Below are 22,254 nucleotides of genomic sequence, written 5' to 3'. Positions count from 1 at the left end.
CTTGACTTATAATGACTCTGGGAAAGGATGTGGAGCAAGCACAAGAAAGGCCACATGAATACAGGACCAGGAAACTGACCGGGGTCACCATGCATAAATGGCTGAAAACAGAATCGCGTTCCCCTCCAGCGAGTCTCACAGCAGACGAAAGGTGTGCAAGGATGAAAAGGAAGCATTCCAGTCTCGCCAGAGAGGAGCTGCTGCCTCACCAGTTCTGCTCCTGACTCCCCAAGACCTTAGTTCCCATAGGAAGCAGGAAGGGCTGTGTGACTGCTGACTGGAATGGCAGCTTCCCTGCAAACTCCATGACTGAACACCACCTTGGCACTGAGCGGCAGCGAGGGGATAGTCGAGCACTCCTTTCTCTGTTGGGGCACACCAGCAGCCAGCTTCTTTGTTCAGTGACACTATGGAAACGGAAATGGTTGACTGGCTACTTAGGACGTACAGACAGCACTTCTTCTGGCCCAATGCCAGTCTGACTTCAAAGTGTCTGGAGTAGGGCTTGGTTTGCAAAGGGGAGCTGCAGAGACTATGTCAGGGTCACTCTTTCTGGCCCACCCTGGCTGTGTACTTACCCAGGACTTAAAAAGAAAACGCTAAAGGGTATTATTTTCTTCTCCAAACATCAGTCTATACATTGTATCGAACTTGAGTAGTAAAAGAGAATTTAAGAAGAACCGAAGGAATCCCGGTGTTTCTTTGTTGGTTGCTTACTTTAGTTTGTCTGTTCTCATTTTGGCAAAGAGGTACCTGGTCTAAAAAAAAAATTCAGTGATTCCCGTGGGTTTGAAAGAAAGGTCCTATTCCCCATTACATCATGGCTTAGCCTGATCTCTCTCTCTCTCTCTCTCTCTTTTTTATCTTTATTAACTTGAGTATTTTTTATTTACATTTCGGTTGTTATTCCCCTTCCGGGTTTCCGGGCCAACATCCTCCTAACCCCTCCCATTCCCCTTCTATATGGGCTACCCCTCCCCATCCTCCCCCCTTACTACCCTCCCCGCAACAATCACGATCACTGGGGGATCACTGGGGGCAGGACCAAGGGCTTCCCCTTCCACTGGTGCTTTTTTTTTATTTTTTTTATTAACTTGAGTATTTCTTATGTACATTTTGAGTGTTATTCCCTTTCCCGGTTTCCGGGCAAACATCCCCCTAACCCCTCCCCCTCCCCTTCTTTATGGGTGTTCCCCTCCCCATCCTCCCCCCATTGCCGCCCTCCCCCCAACAATCTAGTTCACTGGGGGTTCAGTCTTAGCAGGACCCAGGGCTTCCCCTTCCACTGGTGCTCTTACTAGGATATTCATTGCTACCTATGAGGTCAGAGTCCAGGGTCAGTCCATGTATAGTCTTTAGGTAGTGGCTTAGTCCCTGGAAGCTCTGGTTGCTTGGCATTGTTGTACATATGGGGTCTCGAGCCCCTTCAAGCTCTTCCAGTTCTTTCTCTGATTCCTTCAACGGGGGTCCTGTTCTCAGTTCAGTGGTTTGCTGCTGGCATTCGCCTCTGTATTTGTTGTATTCTGGCTGTGTCTCTCAGGAGAGATCTACATCCGGCTCCTGTCAGCCTGCACTTCTTTGCTTCATCCATCTTGTCTAATTGGGTGGCTGTATATGTATGGGCTCTGAATGGGTGTTCCTTCTGTGTCTGTTTTAATCTTTGCCTCTCTATTCCCTGCCAAGGGTATTCTTATTCCCCTTTTAAAGAAGGAGTGAAGCATTCACATTTTGATCATCTGTCTTGAGTTTCATTTGTTCTAGGCATCTAGGGTAATTCAAGCATTTGGGCTAATAGCCACTTATCAATGAGTGCATACCATGTGTGTTTTTCTGTGATTGGGTTACCTCACTCAGGATGATATTTTCCAGTTCCAACCATTTGCCTACAAATTTCATAAAGTCATTGTTTTTGATAGCTGAGTAATATTCCATTGTGTAGATGTACCACATTTTCTGTATCCATTCCTCTGTTGAAGGGCATCTGGGTTCTTTCCAGCTCCTGCCTTGCACCTTTGTTGAGTGCATCATGTCAGTGTGAAGTCCAAGTTTCTCTGTTGGAGTTCTGACAGATCACACAGCATACAAGAGCAATAAAACCTTAAAATTAAACCCTATGCATCCTACTAAAATGGACTTCTCTACACTATTAATAAGTCCAGCAGAGAACAAATGATGTGACACATATTTAAAAACTGATTTCCTAACAGGCAGGCACTAAAAGAGGAATTAGAATATGTTCTATCTACTGCTTTTTTCTTCTTTTTTAAAAAAATCGAAAATAATTAAATTGTTACTACAGAAGAAAATACACATTTTCAAATGATCCTTTACTTGTAAGTTTGGCACTTACCCCTCTAAATACCTTTTTAGTTTTTTGCTTTTGAAAATATTCAATTTTCCTTGAATAAATTAATTTCTACCAGTGATTAAGGACAAAATTAAACCTTTGTAATACAATAATAGCCCAAGCGTTGAAATGGGAAAAGCCAAGAAAGTGGTGAAGTCATTATTTACAATGTCAATTAGAAGACAGAATGAAGAGGAGGAATAGAATGTTTTAGTTTAACTCAGCAAATCCCACGTTGCTAAAATTACAGTCATCGGAGAGTTCTAAGAGGATGAGATGAGGATGGTTCATTCTCACAGTTTTAAAGGCAAAAGAAAACTAGGAAACACTAGCATGCCCAGGAGTGTCAGGGTAGTCGTCCAATCAGGGAAGAAGTGTAGCTGTCCTTTGCCTCCTTCAACAAAGGAAAGTAGTGCTGCGGAAGGCCTCGGTGTGCGTCTGTGGAAGGCCTCCGTGTGCGGCTGCGGAAGGCCTCCGTGTGCGGCTGCGGAAGGCCTCCATGTGCGGCTGCCGAAGGTCTTCATAAGCAGCTGCAGAGTCTGTGAGTGCACAGGTGTGTAAGCAATGGGTGTGTGCATACATATGTGGTATGTATCTGTAGGGGTCAGAGCATACCCTTAAGTATCGCCCCTCAGACACTGTTGACCTTTGTCTGAGACAATTGCTCAGTGGCCTGAGATCTGACAAAGGGAACTTCAAGGATCGGGCACACTCTGCCTCCCCAGCGCTGGCATGACAAACTCACACCACCAGGCTTGGCTTTTCTTGTGGATTACAGGGAATTGAACTCAGGTCTTCCAGCTTGCATGACAAGCACTTTATTGACTGAGTTATAGTTCAGACCTTGCAGGAATCTTTCTGACACACAGACCCTCCTGAAGGGAACTGAAGCTTCTATTCCATCCCGTAATATGGAACTGATACCTTCTCACACCAGTGCCTGCACATCCCATGTCCTCTCCCAGAGGCAGCCTGAGCAGTAGGAGTAACTGCAGCCCAAACCTTGCCTAGCACAGACAGTTTCCACTTATATCAAAAGGTCCAATGCAAAAGCCCTGCTGTCTCACTGTGGCTTTATGAGCCAGTCTGTTTTCATGACCATGCATGTCCTTGCTCCAGACTGCTTCCGTGGATTCCATGTGTGTTTCTTTCTTCTCTCCTCCTGATCGATGGACTAGACATGTTCTGATCAGGAGTCTATTTCCTTTCATGACTCCCACTAAACAAATACACAGAGATAGAAAATCCTTGATCTAGACCTGCTAATGTTCTAACTGAAGCTAGCAAGCACAGAGGTAACGCTGACAGAGAAGCAAGCAGTGCCCTAAAAATAGCTGACTCTAAATAAAATGTAAGAAAACAGCCACAGATTTTCAACGATGATTCTAGTATTTTAGGTAAACTTTGACAATTGAATGTGAGCATAACAAGAGCATGTTCCTTGGACTTCTCATATTCAGCCAATACTGATGGCTTTCTCTTTTGCAAAAGAGAACAAAATTTAGTGATACAGTCTTGTTAGCAAACAACCTTGGTTAGTGTATTTGAAGGTAAATGTCTTTAATAATGACACATTTACATATCTGTTCCAACTATGGAGAGAAGGCTAAAATATGACGGGATGAAACAATAAGTCATGATGATTGTGGTAGGACTGCTGAGGATAATGAACGTGGCTGTGCATGTGAGATTCCTCATTCAGCCTGCACATGAGAAAGAGAGCACACACACACTATGTCTACAAACTGCATATGAGAAGTGGAGCACACACACTATGTCTACAAACTGCACATGAGAAGTGGAGCACACACACTATGTCTACAAACTGCACATGAGAAGTGGAGCACACACACTATGTCTACAAACTGCACATGAGAAGTGGAGCACACACACTGTGTCCATAGCCTGCACATGAGAAGTGGAGGACACCCCGATCCTACAGGGAGACCTGGGAAGGAACTGCTGACTGTCCTGTAGAGGTAAGCACTGTTGCATGCTGGGGCAGTGTGATCTTATCTAACTGTCCTTCACACAATCAGAGGCTTCCAGGTTGGTAACAGCCTGCAGAGGCAAAGGCCAGAGGCTTGGCCTGAAGAAGAGGGACAAAGGTTGATGGGGACCACTTTCAGATGAACCTGGAGGGCGTTAGGGCACTGTTTAATGAACATTATTTGAAGGTTTTAACACTAATGGGATCAAAAGGAGATTTTACTTTATGATTCTTGACATTCAACAAGGATTCCATGATAGAGCTACTACCACTTAGGGAGAGAGTGGCATTCCCTAAAACGTGACACTCTCATGCTGGCAGAGAAAGTGAAATCGTAACACAAACACTTCATTTCTATGGTTACTGGAGTTGTCTGAATTTTTCTATTAATCAGCAATCCCAATTCCATCACATGAAGAGGTTTCTCTTATGGCTGCATATATTTTTAGCATGGAGTTTTGTTGGGCTGATGTTTTGTGACTTCAAAAGGAATTGAATTCCTAATCTAAGTCTTTGCCAATATAAACTAGAGTCACCTTGCAAGAAGAATTTACTCCATCAGACTGGCCTATAAGCAAGTTCATGGGACTTGGTTTTTTGTTTGTTTGGGTTTTTTTGTTTTTTGTTTTTTGTTTTGTTTTGTTTTGATTGGTGAGTGATGTGGCAGGGCCAACAAGCCCACTATGGGAAGGAAGTCCTGGGATAAAAGGGAAAGCCAGGGAAAGCAAGTCAATAAGCAGTGTTCCTCCATGGTCTCTGCTTCAGTTCCTGCCTCAAGTTCAACTTTTCTTCATGACGAACTATAAGTTGAGATAACCCATTTTCTTCCCAAACTGGTGCTGGTCATAGTGTTTACCACAGCAAAAAAAATGCAAAGCAAGACATCTACATTTTGTGATCTTTATGTTTCCTATAGTAATAAATTCAGCACCAAATAAGCATCTTTTGTCTCTTTGACGGTGGATGGGGTATCACTCAGCCCTTTGGACATCCCTGCTGCTGCCCACAGCCATACACAGTCGAAGCACGAAGCTGCTGCAAGATCATGTTCTGTAAGATGAATTCCCCCAATGTTTAGAAACACCCGAGTGTTCTGAGCATTTCACCTTCTAGTCTTCACCAATGCTGGGGGTCCACTCCTTGCAGAAATGCTGAGGACCAAGAAGGCAATGGGAAGGAGGCAGCCTTATGAAGGGGCAGCCCCAGCAGCGACTGATTCACTCTTTTATTTCCCAGAAGTCTCTAAGCATTAAGCAGGATGTGAGGCCTTGTGAAGCAAGAGCCAGGAAAAGAGTGGGAAGAAGTGAGAAAGGTCTCTGGGAGGCTGGAGCGCCAATATCCACCTTCCCCACTTTTCGACATTCACTGACCTCACACTTAAACCTGAAGGAAGTAAAACGCCTATCGTGACCCTGATATGCGTGTCCATGTGGGCAGTGCCTGAAACCCTGACCTATGGGACAAATGATGCCACCACAGGGATCTCCCGTCAAAGTGATCAGCGGGAATCCCACTCAGTGTAAACCACTTGGCTGTGCTCCCTTCCTCTCACACTGTTACTCCCAGCAGACAGAACAGATGCACCATATGTTGTTTCCAGGAATTGCCTGTCTGGAAAGTTCTCAGCACACAACTAAAATATGGAATTTGATAGTCACGCCTGAGCTATAAAAGGGAGAGGGGAATCTGCAGCGACAGTTTCCTGGCCCGGGGGTCTGCATGTGAGCCTTCCACAGCAGTAGCTTGTTAAATAATTTTAAATAAGCAGTTTGCTCACCACAGAGAAAATACTCACTTCCAGAAACTTTACAGCCTAGGATTTAAGGCTTGAGGGGGTAAGATGCCGCCCGTCGGCACACAGAGTATTCAAAGGCACAGGAGGTACACGCCAGTACTCATGGCTCTGGATTTGAAACTGCTTGTAAGTGAAAAATGGAAGTTAAGGAATCAAATCGAAACAACAGAAACATCTCATTCTGAAGAGAAGAGGGAAGGCTATGGGGTAATAGAATATCAACACACAAAATATAAGAAAGGAGAGAGCCCCCATTCCTCTCTGCTCTTTTAATGCAATCCTAAACACCTCCATTCTGCTTTATTTAATAGCATGATTCAAATGGTTGCCAGGACAGAGTGCGTTTCCTGGGTTTCCGCTCACCTGTGGTTCACGGGTTAGCATGCTGCTGCAGCTGGGACCCTTGGAGCCTGTGCTTCTCCACAGAGAATTTGTACATGTTGTGGGATGGGGACTACTACTAAGGCACTATTGCTGTCCTGTGAGATGCTTACCTCATCCTTGTTCTGGCTGTGGCCATTTGAAATGTGGCAGGCAGCATCTATTGGCTTTGTTGCTGATAGCGATTAGTGCACCTAGATAGCTGCTTTCCAAAGCGTGCTTCATGGAAGATTGTCTTCAGGAGAATTCTACCTCCTGAAAAACAGTGTTTGTGTGCATAGCCAGTGTCTCCAAATCTCTCCTGCAGGTTAGGAGGGAACACAAATACTATGGAGTTGTTAAGAACCCTTTAGAAAGGAAATGCTTGGTTTATATATCTCAAGGTTTTCTGGGCTTTTTGGCCACAATCTTTTGAGGGAGGGTCACAGTGATAGCTTCCTCTGTGACCTCTGGAAAGCATAGATTCGGTCAAACCTAAATGCTTGTGAGACTGCATTTGGTGAGGCCCTACCTCCTAACATTTCCACAACCTCCTCAAATTGCTGGGAGCACGTGTTCAAACACATGGGTCCCCGGGAGACATCTCACATTCAAGCCCCATCAGATACCTCTCTTACCCAGAAGATTGTAGGAAATTACAGAAAGCATTCACCTTTTGCTCAGATGTGGTGAGCACTCTTTCCAGTCCAACCATGAAGATATGGCGTTTCTGGCTGGAAAGGACTCTCGAACAGAGTGAGTGAGGTTCACGTACAGCAGAATGGCACTGGAAAAAGACACAGCCTGTGTTGTGGGAAACCCTCACCAAAGACTGTGCATAAAGGTGCCAACTGACAGGACTTGAGAAAATCCCTGGCCTGCAGAATCAGCGTTCCCTGCTGGATTCCCCAGGGCCGCCGACTATCCAGTTTTGTGGTTGGAAGCCCAGAGGTTCTACAGAGAGCCAGGACCATTTCCTTTTGCTAGCTTTACAGTGACCTATGAGTAAGTACATGACACTTGTAGAGCGTATAAGCTTTGACACAGGTGAAAACATTCCTGTCAAACCTCCACTGTTGCCAGTGCTGAACCTGAGCAAATGGTGCTTAGCATGCCAGGTCATATGACACATTACATGTCACATGGCTGCCCGCCTGCCCAGTGTGGTATTATGCTCATTTACATACAAGCTGCTCCACAGGGATCATACTGTATGCAGTGGATGGGACCACTGACCAAGTGTCAGGTTCCTTTTAGACCATGGCTTCCTTAGAGAGGGCTACTTGATCCATACCAGCTTCCAGCTCGCAGGCCAGTAGCTTCTCTTTCTGTTTACGTATTATTACTGCTGCTGCTTTATGGTGGTAAGCACTACATGGCTGTCAGAGACCAACATTTGGGAGTCAGTTCTCTCCTGCTAGCACTGGATCCTGGGATTGTATTCACTGTCTAGTTTGGCTGCGAGTGGTTGTTCCTGCTGTGCATCTCTGTGGCCGCCCTTCCCGTTTATCCCATTATGTTAGGGCACAGACAGGAAGTCCTCTCCCCTCCTATTCAGGGTTCTCAGTGATCAGTCATCCTTGTCCTGAGAGAATAGACTGGAGTTGAGAGGTTTTTCACTCTACCCAAAGACCACCATCCACTGCAGAGCGAGTCTCATCTACGAAGAAACTTTGAAATGAATAATACAAAAACACTGCTTAGTAGGAGCATCCCAGCGTCAGTGCAGCATAAAAACATCTGTACTGTAAGTAGAACAAGCATTCCTAGCATTTAGATACGGGGAATCACAACAAAGGCGATAAGCGATGTCTAGTGCTGCAGATGTTGAATTCAGGAGAAGCAGGAACTTCACTGTGCGTCCCGAAGCCAGCGGCTTCTCTCACAGAAATGAACTTCAGAACTTCTGAAGGACTCTGAAAAATCTGTTTTGAATGGTAATCCCTTCATTTTCCTCTCCATTGTTTTAAACAAATGAATTTCGAAGGAAACACCAAGGCAATTGGTGACAGTTCAAAGCCTTATAAACTGGTCATTTTTTTTAAAACCATAATTACCCTCTGGATGGATGAACCCTTTATGAACACAATGGGATGTAGAGGACTCTAAATTTAGAAAACAGGGACAAAATTTTCAGAGTCCTCCACCCTCTAACAAAGCCATGGATCTGGGCCTTTCTTTCCAAGGCCCAGCATTCAGCCTAGTTGCCTCTACCCTGTGCTGCTTGGCTATTTATTATGGTCTGCAGGGAACCTAGGGAGGAGAACTCAGCCTCTGGGAAGAGCAAAGACACATATGAAGGGCTACCCCAAAATAATTCCTTCAACATCAGTGTCATGAGCAAGGCTCCCCTTGGCATCTTTTGGTCTCACAGATAAAGAAACTTCAACATAGACTGGGAAGTGAAGTAGGGACATTTATTGAGATCATAGAGAGAGAGAGAGAGAACAAGAAAAGAGGTGAGCTGGAGGTCTCATCAGCTCCCAGCACAAGGGAGGTGGAGTGGAGTCAGAACGCTATGTTTCATTAGAACTCAAGGGACTGAAACCTTGGGGAACAAAGAAAGAACCATGCTGGCCAACCAACCCCAAGGCCATTGTTCTCTGCAGTTCCCATTAAAAGTACAAGAGTGCCCTCCTACCAGGGTAACGTGGACCTTGGACAGAAAAAGAGTATGCTCCCCTTTTAGGCCAATCAAGGGGACAATTCTTAACCTCAATACTACCTGGGCTAACCAGTTACTAGAATCTGAACACTAGTCTTCATAACTGCATAGCCAGCCCTCACATATAGTTGGTTTTTATTTTGTGTTCGTTGCTGTTTTGCTGGCAAGTATGTCTGTGTGAGGGTGTCAGAAGTCCTGGAAGTGCAGTCACAGATAGGTGTGAACCACCCTGTGGGGGATGAGAGAACCCAGGTCCTTTAGAAAGGCAGGCAATACTGAGCCATCTCTCTGTCCTGAGATTCTTTGCTATCAAGGAGGGAGGGAGGTACTTGTTTTAGGACAACTTATAAATGAAGAATTGAAAACTTAGATCAAGTAACAGCCTACAATAACAAGTGACCCCGAGGGTAGCTTTCCCAAGCAGATCGCAGTCAGCTGCTAGCTTCTCTGAGAAAGTTGAGGGTCAACACTGAGAGCTTAATCCTGGCTAAGAGTGAACACCAGGCTCCTTCAGTCTTCACTGCGTGCCTCACGACAATGCTTACAATGGTCACAACTAACCCAAACCCTAGTCAGCCAACAAAATGACAGAAAGAGATGTTTAATTAATGCGTTTACAACTAGTCACTTCCTGAGGGAATGTGTTTTCTTTCAGCCTTTCTTTCTTCAATAATACAACACACAAAGCTCACAATTTAGGATTTTTCTCCTTACCCCACCCAAGTCACACACTCTACCCCCTGCTCTCACCCTGCCAATAAATAAATAAATTAATACTATAATTTAAACTCAGAAACTTCTGCTGTGTTCCCATTTTGAGGTTTGTAACTGCTGTTTGCCAACTGCTGCTTTCTTTGTTTTTAGGAAGTGAAACAAAACCTGTTCTCAAAGAACACTTGCTTTCAGGATCTAGCTGCTCAGCTAAAGATGAAAACGGATTGGATAGGTTCTTTGCCCACAGGCATCGAAACCCCCCTGATTTGGGCCCTCACATAACTTTCCCTGCAGGCTCCTTTTGAAGTTTGTAGTTAAGACTTCCCACGCACCAGTACACTGGCTTATACCCCACACCCTTGGGTCCCCGTCTCTATGTGCTTGGATGGGCTCCACTCGTACAGCGCTCCAAGGACCGTGACTGGGCTGAATGGAACTTGCGTCGCTTGGCAGGGGTGGGAAGACCCAGTGAAACCTGACTGTCAAGGAAGCCAAAGATGGTTTTGTTTCACTTTTTAATGAATGAAAGCAGGGTTGAAACCCATCCAAAGATTGGATGTTTGGGCTTTTGAAGGAAGAAAAATGAAAGCGCGTGGGGTGTTTTCCTCTCTCCCGGCAATGGCGTGCATCGAGGTGTGGAGAATTCAGCCGGGCCCAGAGCAGTTCAGGAAGCCTGTCAGAGGCACAGGGGCTCTGGGCAGCTTTTGCCTCTAACCCGATGTACTCATCCGCCGGAGAAAAACCAGATTCATCCTCACGCGTTTTAAGGAAAACATCTAGATACACGAGCGTTCCCAGGGGCCAAAGCTAGACTATTTCCTGAAATATTAGGGAACATGTCCAAATAGTTTTAACATTTTTTCTTCTTTGTTTTGTTTTTCTCTTTTCTTTCCAAAATCAGCAAGAAATAAACTGCATCTGGTGCTGACTGACCACCCACAATTCCACCCTCCCAAGCGCACTTAGAACCATATTGTTTTACCTAGCTGTGCATTCCCCCATGTAAGAGGCTTTGTGTGCCTGTGTGACCAGGACCTTGATGTCTCCATGCTTTAAGAAGAAAATCAATGTTTTCACTATCTGTGCTTTCATTTGCTTTTCCCCCAGTGATGCCATAAGGACTCTGCATCCCTCCAACTTCTCCCAAACACATATGGCTTCAGAGCATCTTGGTCCCTGACCTGTGGGCTTGTGATCTCCACCTGTCGTGAAGACGGTGTTTTTGCCTTCCTTATTAACCTTAAAATCATTGAGATGCTTCTGTGGGTGGGGAGATGGCTCTGAGTCCCATCTTCCGAACGCAGGCGAAATGAATTATTCCAAGTGCAGGGAAGGCAGAAAAGAGTGAATCCTTAGAACTTGGTGACCAATCAGCCTTGCCTAATCCATTAGCCCCAGGCTAGTGAGAAACCCTGTCTCCAGAAAAACAATGGGAAGAAGAAAGGACGTTGTTTGAGGAATGACATTCCAGGTTGTCCTACAGCCTTTCAAACACATGTGCACACATTCAAGCATGCATGTGCACTCAAACACACTCAACAATCAATATGGTTGTTCCCTCAAGCGCAGGCACCCATGTGTCTCGTGCTATCTCTAGAGAGTAGACAAAGCTGAACCAGAAAACGGCCCTCAAGGCTGATGTTTTCATGGAGGCTGGAGCTGTGTGTACTCAGCCTGGCCTCTAGAAGTTCCCTGAATCTAGGGTGCTAGAACTCAGGCATCAGGGGCTACAAGAAGGACCTGGAAATGCTACTTCCTGGAGGAATCAGTAGTAGCAAACCTTGGTGACAAAACCCTCTGTACCTCTGTACATAGGGATCAGTTGGAGGCTCCATAGCCAACCAGCTATGAAGCACAGTCAGAACTTGCTTAGGAAGGAGGCTGCTCACCCTTGCTTATGAGACCTGCTGGACTCTGCCTTGTGGACTACATATCTTCATTTTTTTTCCAGCTCTCCAACCCCCTGTTTAAGAGATGTGTATACAGGCTTCAGCCTCCAAGGTGCTCAGTGATCATTTCTAGAAGACTTTACAAAGCTTACACGTGTTTGCCCTTCGTTGTCATCGAGAACACAGAGAGCAGTTTGTTCAAACAAGCACCTCACATCTTCAGTTCTAACATGTCGAAGATTCCACAGGCGACTGCAAAAACCTAAGGACGAAATGTAGTGACCTTTAGACCTCGTTGTTTAAAGTATCCCTCAGTCTTGTTATTCAATGTGCGGTATAACATTTCTAAAAAAAATTTCCATGTACTACAACCCAAGAAGGGTCTATTTAGTTGATTAGAAGAAGTAGCTTAATATTAGTTAAAATATTAAAAATGTTAATGAAGTCCATTACTGGAAGGAAAGCAGCTCGATCTTGTCTTATAACCTGATCATCTAGACTTCGTCTTCTAATTGGAGAGTTAGGATCGTGTATGTACATTCAGAGTTTTTATTGAGCACAACTTTCTGGTTTCTGTAATTTGGTCTTTTGTTCTCTGGTTATTTATATTAATAGGTTCTTTTCATTCTACTAGGTGTTGACTAAGCTACTGAGTTCAACAGAATCCCGTCTTTTAAAGGTATATTTGCTCATCTATTCTATCCATGGATTTTGTTTCTTTCTTATGTTTTTGTAATTGAGGCTTTTTTCCGCCTCTGTGTGTAGTAATCTTTTAAAATTGTGTGTGTGTGTGTGTGTGTGTGTGTGTGTGTGTGTGTGTGTTAATGGAGAAGTAAAATCTTAAACATTTCTCTAGCTCAGCATTTAAGTATTAACTCCTTTCTAATAAAGCTGATTGCCTAAGACTGAAAGAAAAGAAATTAAGTTAGTCCTAACACAGAACAAGTCAAGAAAGACGGCACATCCCTGTAATTGCAGCCCGGGGAAACAAAGAGTTTGAGGCTGGCATTTACTAGATAGCAAGACCATAGCCTGACTGGGCTACATAATCTCAAAAATGCCCAGCGAGTATAGAACTACGGTTGTAAAAGTCATAGCCCACAAATGATAAATAAAGCATACAATGTATTAAATTTTTACCAAAATTTCTAGTGAAAATATAATTCTCACAAATTCCACTAAGAAGTTTGCTCTCTTGAGAAGATTAATCAACTTTCATGTTTTGAAAATAGCCTAAGAAAGGAAATTTAGAAATTAGTTACAAGAGTTAAAATAACTTTCTGAATTCTAAATCAGATAGTTGTCATTTATGTTTATCCAGTAGAATTAAGAGCAAGACATTGATAGAGAAAATAATATAGAATTAATACTGTTCCCCCCCCCCCACAGGAAATGTCTTTCCATATGTAAGTCAGATGGGTTGGAGAGTGGGGAATTGTGATATATTGTTTCTTTCCAGGGCCAGTGACAACACTAACGAGCTTAGGAAAACAGAAACTGTTCAAGGACTTGACAATATATACTGTGCAGAAACTATAAAATATCCACATCCCCATCCCCAAATTAAAGAAACACAATGAATGGCTGCTGACAGATTAAATAAGGAAAGCACACACGAGTCAAATGCCAGAAAGGACACAGGAAGTAAATATTAAATCAGCTAGAGAAAATGAGAGTTCAACAGCTAAGGGACAGCCACACTTTTCCCGGAATTTACTATTTCCAGCATTTTAGGTTAGCTGTGTTGGTATTTGGTTTTGCCTGTAGTGCAGCATTAACAGTCTTTCCCTCCAAATTTTGACCAATCTTCTAGGCAAAATTGATTGATGTCTTTACACAATTCATTATTTCCACATGTGAACATTTTAGCCATTTTAAAACTAATGGTTGCATGCCCTCGTGCTGCTATGTCTTCTAAATACTTTGTACATGCAATATTTCTACTTTACTAGCTCCGCTTTCTTCTCTTGCCAGGGCTTTTGCTGGCACCATTAAACATCCTCTCCGCAGTCTGCCCATGGATGTGGCCGTGCCCCCATGATGGCTTTGCCAGTCTCCATCTCTGCTCTCTTCACATGTGCCCACACTATAAGTAAGCTCATTAAATTCTCTTACTTTCACCATATTTAATACCTCATAGTTTCCTGTTAGAACTCTGATGTGGATACGGATTCCAAGTGGTATTCTTCTAGAGGAAGTGATGTTGAGGACTGTAAACTTCTCTGAGGGTCTACAGTAAATAATGAAAGGAACACCCAGATCTGAAACCAAAAATCCCAGTACCCGTATCATGCATGCTGCTTTCGGGGTAGTGGTCCAAGCCTGACCCTTCCAAGTATCTGTAGCAGAACAGTCTTTCCGATGTTCTCAAAAGAGCAATGCCTGTTAAGAAACCCTTCTGTCAATACAAGAAGGACTCTTGGCCATCCTGCACACCAATATTTTGCTGACAGCTAGCCACATCACAAGATCTTGGTCATTTTAAGAGTTAGATTTAATACAAAGGGCAGATACCAGCAATCACATAATTCAAAATAAAAACTTCAATGAGAATGTCTGTCTACAGAGGAAAGATTCCAAGAGGCTAGAGCCTGTCAGAGTTCTTTCCAACTCCCCTAAATCCAGAGTGCGATTGTCCAAATCTCAGCTTGTGCCTGACACACGGAGAGCATGTGGCTGTGGATAGGCAGCCCCACTCCTGCCGGCCCAACCCCCCCCTCCAAAATTTGGCCAGTTTTCTGGAAAATAACAATAAATTTGCCAGACTTAATCCGGACTTGCTGGGCTCCACTGAGCCTTTCATCCGTGATGAATGTGAAGTCTTCACCCTGGCGGTAAGACACACGTGTCTTCATCTTGCTTTTCTTGTGGTTTGATGAGAAAAACCACAGACATTCACAAGTGTGCAGGAAATTCAATGGAGCCTTTAAAAGGGTCCCATTTTGTTTGGCACGTACATCCTTCAGCCTGGAAGAAGACAAAACCAAAATTCCAAAGGAAGTTCAATGTGGTAATTTCACGAGAAACAAACACCATTGCATCAGTTCTACCAAGTGAAGCCAGAAAGGACACAATCCTGATCATAACCCCACGGGACTTGTGCCTGGTCCCCAAGTTCTTTTCTCTAAATGGTATGTAGTCAATTCAGTGGTATATATAATACAAATTATTGGATGCCTTAACCACCTTGTTGTAACATGCAAATCTTAGCATACACAGTTGACTTTTCTGCATACATGAGGACAATTTCAAGTCAAATAGATGATTATATCTTTTAAATAGTTATTTCATTCATGTGGCACAAAAGTTGCACTGGGTTCTAGAGAGAAAAGATTTTATCCTGTCCTCTGAGTGATTCTCATTGCAGATAATTGTAATGTGTAGTAATAAAGGACCCTTCTAGAGATAAGATAGCCAAGTCCTGTGTAGCAGGGATCCACTGTGTGGATAGTTAGATATTTGCATAATTTAGGGAACAGCTTTTATTTTAGTGAAATGATAATATGGTCCATTGTTCTTAATTTTGTTCTTCCCTGAAAACCCATCTCTAATCTCCAATATCATTGCATAATCTTATTTCATTCATAATTCTGCTTCATTCATAAACAATGTGTGGTAATAATGATATCTGGTGTTTTACATTGAATGCTGCTTTAACCAGTTCACCTCTTAATAGGATAATTATAAACCCCATCTTACTCAGGGAGGAGCTTCTGCCCGACCTGGCCATGAGCTAGGGAGGAGGTGAGCAGGAGACATTGGCCTGTTTGCATCCACCAAACCCAATAGACACCAAGGCAACCTCTCAGAGAGAACCAAGAGCAAGGGAGAGCTTTGCATAAACAGGCATCTCTGTCCAGGAAGAAAGAAGTCAAGGGTGTATTTTCCGGAAAGGATGGACAGCCACTCATCATTAGGCTCTCTGTGGGGTTTTGTTCCATCATCTTATTAAAACCATTTGAAGAAATATTAATTTGAATCTTGAGTTGATCAAATGCTTTACAAAATATTACTTTCACTTACATTATTTTTGTTCTTCTTGCTTCCATCTTGTATTCTTTGTTGTTTCAAACCTTTGAACCCTGTCTACTTTTTTTTACAGTACCCAAAGGCTGTATGCCTTTAGAATTTCAGAAGCTAACAGACTTTAAGACTTTGACTTAGAGTGTTGGACCCTTCCGAAACTTTATGTCAACAATATGGAAAATGTTGAACATTCTCACAGCTCATAGACTATACCACAGTCTCTCAACCACCATTAGAGGAGAGTACACACCATACAGATGCTCAGCCACACTGATGTCCACTCTACCATTCTAGAGGCAGACTTTCCAGAGAGACATGAGTCCTACCATCAGAAGCACCTGACCACTTGCCACACTTCGAGGTTGTCTGTCCAAGTAGAGGTATCCCAGCTGGAACTCTCATAGCCTCTTGGGAGTGTGAGGACTCTCTTTCCCCATGGCTACGGAATTGCTGCCTTATGTCCTATTTAGCAGCATAGTGACCATAGTTGTGTTATGTGGGAGTATTGGACATGGTTGAAAAATGCTCATTTCACCTTGGCCATTGCTGTGGCCTGAATGTGCACTGGCCATAGGCTTTGTGTTTTAACACTTGCTCTCCAGCTAATGGTGATATTGTGGGAGGTTGTGGGACCCTTAAGAGAGAGAGCTTCATTGCAGGTAGCAAGGTACTGGAGGGGAGTCTGATAGCCTAGCCTCACTTCTGTGTAATCTGGCTGTGGATGCAATGTAACTAGTTTCTTTCAGTTCCTGTCCCCATGCCTTCCCTTGGAGCCAAGGTAAACCCTTCTTTCCTTAAGGTTTTGTTCTGTGTGTAGCCATTTTGTCTGGGGTCCAAGTAAACCCAAGACCATATAAAACTTCATTAATGATCCTAAATACAGCATCAGCAACAACAGTGTAACGAAATTAAACATAAGCTAGACTCTGCTAATTATTTACCTGTCCCATCTAAAGACATCAGGCTCAGCAGCAGGTCTCTACCCATTGAGAAATCCAGGCAGCTCATATTTTTCAAATTTTATGAATGGAGAAATTGAGCCTTAAAGATAACAGTGTCTTGTATAAAGTTTCATGCTAGTTAGATAAGCTGAAATTTGACCTCAAGTTTCCCACCTCTCCCAGCTCTTAACCTCTTCTTCTTCTTTTCTCCCCCTTTTGTTTTTCTTTCTTTCTTACCCTCACCCATCTTGGGAAGCCAGCCCAGCCAAACAGTCCCTGTGACAATGTAGAGAGGTCAGAGTGTGAAGTATGTTTTTTCTATGTCCCATTTCTCTCAAGCCACTGTTTGCAAATTATTGCACAAGATACCCTAATATTCCCCTGTTGCAGCAGAGGCAAAGTCTAGCTAGATCCAGTTCCTATAATAACAGCCAAGGACCAGAAAGTGAGGGCACTAGAGATTAAGTGGTTGGGGGACTGTGTTCTTTGGCAGGGTGCTGTAGAGTGTGCAAGCTGAGCAGACATGAGCGTTCTAAACAAACATGACCTCTTGTTGCAATAGAGGAGGAAATGGGTGCAGCCATGTTCCCTTCAGCGTGTGGCCTTAGAAAAGAAACCTTTGTAGAGGGCATGCTTTTCTGAGGAGCAGCACTGATGACAGAAGCTGCCTCAGTCATTATATACCTGTGGTTGTCTTTAAATAATAGGGATGTTTCATAAGTAATATTTATATTGTATATATTTCCCTATATATACATGAAGTCAGTTGAAGTACTCTGAGGATATGCTCTCCATCTTAGCTGGGTTAGGATGTGAAGGTTGAATTGTTCCAGTATCCTTCATAAGAGACCTCTGTAGGCTAGAAACGACCAAGATGAAAATGACAACTTTCATGCTGAAAGTTCATAGAGAAAACATGAACAGAGGCTGGACGGATGACTCAGTGGTTAGGAACACTTGTTGCTATGGCAGAGGACCTGGATTCCCTTTCAGATGGCTTACAACCACCTGTAGCTCAAGCTCCAGGGGATCCAACACTCTCTGTTAGCCTCCTATGGCATCCATGCTTGTACACGTACACACACACACACACACACACACACACACACACACACACACGGGATTTGATGCACACTCCCACAAACTCTGTGCTTGCTGCTTCAATCTCTATGAGCTCATATGCTGAATCATAGTTGATTCAGTGGACCATGCTCTCCTGGTGTCCACTCTCTCCCCTGACTTACACAGTCTTTCCTTTCCCTCTTCCATGGTATTTCCCCAAACCCCGAGGGGAAGAACCCAATGGAGACCTCCAATTTAGACTCTCTTTGCATACAGTTTTGCTGGGGATCTCTGCACCCACTCTCCTATGAGAGAGAGAAAGCCTCTTTGAAGGAGGCACTGATCTATGAGTATAGCAAAATATCATCACAAATCATTTCATTGATTTTTCTTTTTAAGACCAGTGTGCTTGATTCAACCTTAGGCCTCTAGGCTACCCAGTCTCTGGTTCCTGACCTTCCAATCAGTGTAGGGTATGGGCTCACTCTTATGGGGTGGGCCTCAAGTTAAATCAGATTAGTTGGCCACTCCCACAAATTCTGCAACACTAGATTGCCCCATCATCTCTTGCGGGCAGGACAGGTTGTAGGTCAAAGATTTGATGACTGGGTTAGTGTCTAGATTTCTCTTTTGGTAGCCTGCAGAGTTCCTTCTCACGCTGAAGAGACTAGAAAGTAGGGGTAAAGGCTTCATGCAGTCACCAGCTTGATCTCTCCACTTTCCATGAACTGTGCAGATGTTGTGCTCAGCAATAGGGTCCCTCTGTCATTTTTCAGAGGATGACCAGCATCAGCCTGGGTTGTTTTGGGTCTCTATGGGACCTCCTCAACCAACAAGTCAACCAAATACAACCCAGACCCACCACTGCGAGACTTCCCTGGCTACAAGAGATGGCCAAGTCAGACTCCATTGTCTCCCCCATTACTAAGAGTCCTCTCTAGGATCACCCTTATAGACTTCCAGGAAGTTTTCACTGTGTTATGTTCCACCTTACCTCTGAATAACTCCTAATTCCAGCATTCTCTTCATTGCATCTCCTTCCACCTGATCCCACCCACTCCCATCCCCACCCAAACCTAGTCCACCCAAAAACCTTTATTCTGTGTTTCCTTGCTCAGGAGTTCATATATACCCTCCTAGAGTTCTCCTTGTTACCTAACTGCTCTAGGACTATGAATTATAGCTTAGTTATCTTTTACTTAATAGCTAATATCCAATTATAAGTAACTACACGCCATATTTGTCTTTCTGGGTCTGATTGCCTTACTCAGGATGATTTTTTTTCTAGTTCTATCCATTTGTCAGCAAATTTCATGGTATCATTTTTTAATAGGTGAGTAATACTCGATTGTGTAAATTTAACACACTTTCTTTAACCATTTTTGGTTGAGAGACATTGGTTGGCTACTCCCAGAAGTTCTGCAAGTTTCTGACTATTATGAATAAAGCTGCGGTGAACAAAGTTGAGCAAGAGTCCTTGAGGTGGGTGGAACATCCTTCAGGTATGTGCCCAAGAGTGGTAGATTTCTGAGGAAACTCCATATTCATTTCCACAGTGACTGTACAAGTTTGAACCCCATCAGCAGTGGGGGAGTGTTCCCCTTATTCCACATCCCAGATAGCAGGAAACATCACTTTTCTCATTAGCCTTAGCCATTCTGACGGGTGTAACATGAAATCTCAGGCAGCTTTGGCTTCCATTTCCTTGATGGCTGAGGATGCTGAGCATTTCTCAACAACTTGACCTTCTTCTATTGAGAATTTTGTTTAGATCTGTGCCCCATTTTTAAATTGGGTTGCTTGTTTGTTCGTTTTTGATATCTAGTGTATTGAGTTTTTTATTTTGGATATTAGTTCTTTATTTTGAATATTAGTCCTCTATCAGATATTAAGTCGAAATGAAACTTTTTTTCATCTTGTAGGTTGCCACTTTGTCTGATTGACAGTGTTTGACTAACAGAAGCTTTTCAATTTTAAAGGTCCCATTTATTAGTTGTTGATCTTAATGCCTGGGCTCATAGTATTCTGTTCAGAAGGTCTTTCCTGTACCAATGAGTTCACGGCTATTTCCCATGTTCTCTTCTATCAGGTCCAGGTTCAGTGTTTGGTTTTAGGCTGCAGTCTTTGATCCACTTGGAGTTGAGTTTCCTTCAAGGTGATAAGTATGTGGCAGGTGCTATTCTGATGATGCTTTCTCAGTCCATTTGTCATTTGTATATAGGAGAACTACTTATTTCTTTTAATGTTGTACCAAGCCACTTCACTGAAGGTGGTTATCAGCTGTCAGAGTCAGCAGGTAGAATTTTTTTTAGGTTACTTGTGTTCATATCATCTTTGACTTCTTCCTTTACAATCTGTGTCCCCTTGATCTCCTTCAGTTGCCTTACTGCTCTAGCTATGACTTCAAATGTTATACCGAATAGATATAAGGAGACTGGACAACATTATCTTGTTCCTAATTTCAGTGAGATTGGTTTGAGTTTCTCCATTTAATTTGATGTTGGATATAGGCGTGTTTTGAATTGTTTTTACTGTGTTTAGGTATGTCCATTGCATCCCTAATATCTCCAGCACTTTTATCATGAAGGGGTGTTGGATTTTGTTGATCTCTTCTGAATCTAATTAGATGATTGTGTATTTTTTCAGTTTGATAATATGTTGGATTACATTTACTGATTTTCATTTATTTCAGATCGTTAATATACATTTACTGATTTTCATATATTGAACCTACCCTGTACCTCTGGGATAAAGCCTACTTGACTGTGGTGGGTGATCTTTTTGATGTGTTCTTGGATTCAGTTTACAAGTATTTTATTGAGTGTTTTTACATCTATATTCATAAGATAAATTGATCTGTAGTTTGATTTTTTGTTGAGTCTTTATGTGGTTTGGATATCAGCATGGCCATGGGCCCATAAAATGAATTTGGCAGTGTTCTATTTTCTGGGATAATTTGAGTAGTATCGGCATTAACTCTTCTTTGAAAGTCTGGTATAATTCTGCACTAAAACCATCTGGCCCTGGGCTTTTCTTGGTTGGAGACTTTCAGTGACTGCTTCTAAATCACTAGGTGCTATAGGTCTATTTTAATTGTAAACTAATTTTTAAAAAGAAAACTGTAAACAAGACAAATCACTAAAATAAGAGATACCCCCATTTTACTTGGAGTATCTGATGTTAAAAATGGGGAGGGAACAATAGTGGGGGCTTGCCAACTGCAAGCATATGTTACCTGAAAAAGTGAAAACTGAAGGTCAGACACTCAATTCTGAATGTGCCCAATGTAAATTCACGAGACCAGAAAGGACATAAGAAAAATTGCTAGTCCAAAACTCCCTTCCATTTTCTGCCCCAACAAGTTTTAATTTACACATGAAATTATTTGACACACAAGTGTGTGTCTTTCGAAGTTCAGTTGTACCTGCTTGAAAGATGTTGATAATAATCCTGAGGGCCTTGGGGCTGGGCGTGGTGGTGCATGCCTGTGATTCCAGTCCTTAGGAGGCAGAGGTAGGAGAAACTCTTTGAGTTTGAGACCACTACCATGACCACCACAACCACCACCACCATCAACAACAACAATGGTGGGGATACAAGTATGCTCATTTTATCAGTGTTGACAGGTAATCATAGCTTTCTATCTTTTGATAATGCACCTACAATATCACTATAAAGAGCACATTATAGAGAAAAAGTATAAAAATACACCTAAGTAATCTGGCTTAGTAACATAGGTCTGCAATTCTAGCCACTTTAACTGTTGATTGCAAGATCAAAACCTGCCAGGCTACAAAATGAGTGCAAGGTCTAGTTGGGAAACTTAGACCATGCTTTAAATAACATTGAAGGAAAGACTGACACTCAAAGCTGTATTCTGACCTGAAGAGATGTGCCTGCATTTACACACACAAATATACATAGGTATACACACACAGACACATGCCTCACACACACAAATGCTTACAAAAACACCACTTATTAATACTGAGAGCAGAGAATAGTGCGGCGCGTTACAGTGAATTTTTGTACTCTATACCCCGTATGTGTTAAGCAATTGCATTTGTAACAATATACCCTACAATTAATAGTTGTTTTGGTTTTTTGTTTTTTAGTTTTCATTGTTTATATTTTGGGGTGGGTGGGTCAGGGAGTAGTAGGAGCAGAAGCAAACTACTCAAAGGGCTGTAATTCCCCTGCTGCAAAAAGCAACTTTTGTCATTCTCACAGATAAGTCTCCATAGACATTTGCATCTAGGTCCCAAAGTTCAAGGTTGATTCTCAAATGTTTAGCTCCTGCCCTTTGGATGTGAGTACTGAGATGTTTTCTTGACACCCCATTTGCTGAGACTAAAAATGTCACCTGAAAGACAGATGTATATTTTTAGACTGTTAAGTATGTTTATTTTAACAATCTACATTTTTATTTAAATTTTCTTTGAACTGATTCATAATATGTGTACAT

This window comes from Rattus norvegicus, chromosome 2, assembly GCF_021556685.1.
Source record: "Rattus norvegicus strain SHRSP/BbbUtx chromosome 2, alternate assembly SHRSP_T2T, whole genome shotgun sequence".
Lineage (NCBI taxonomy): Eukaryota > Metazoa > Chordata > Mammalia > Rodentia > Muridae > Rattus > Rattus norvegicus.
This window is presented reverse-complemented; position numbering follows the sequence as displayed.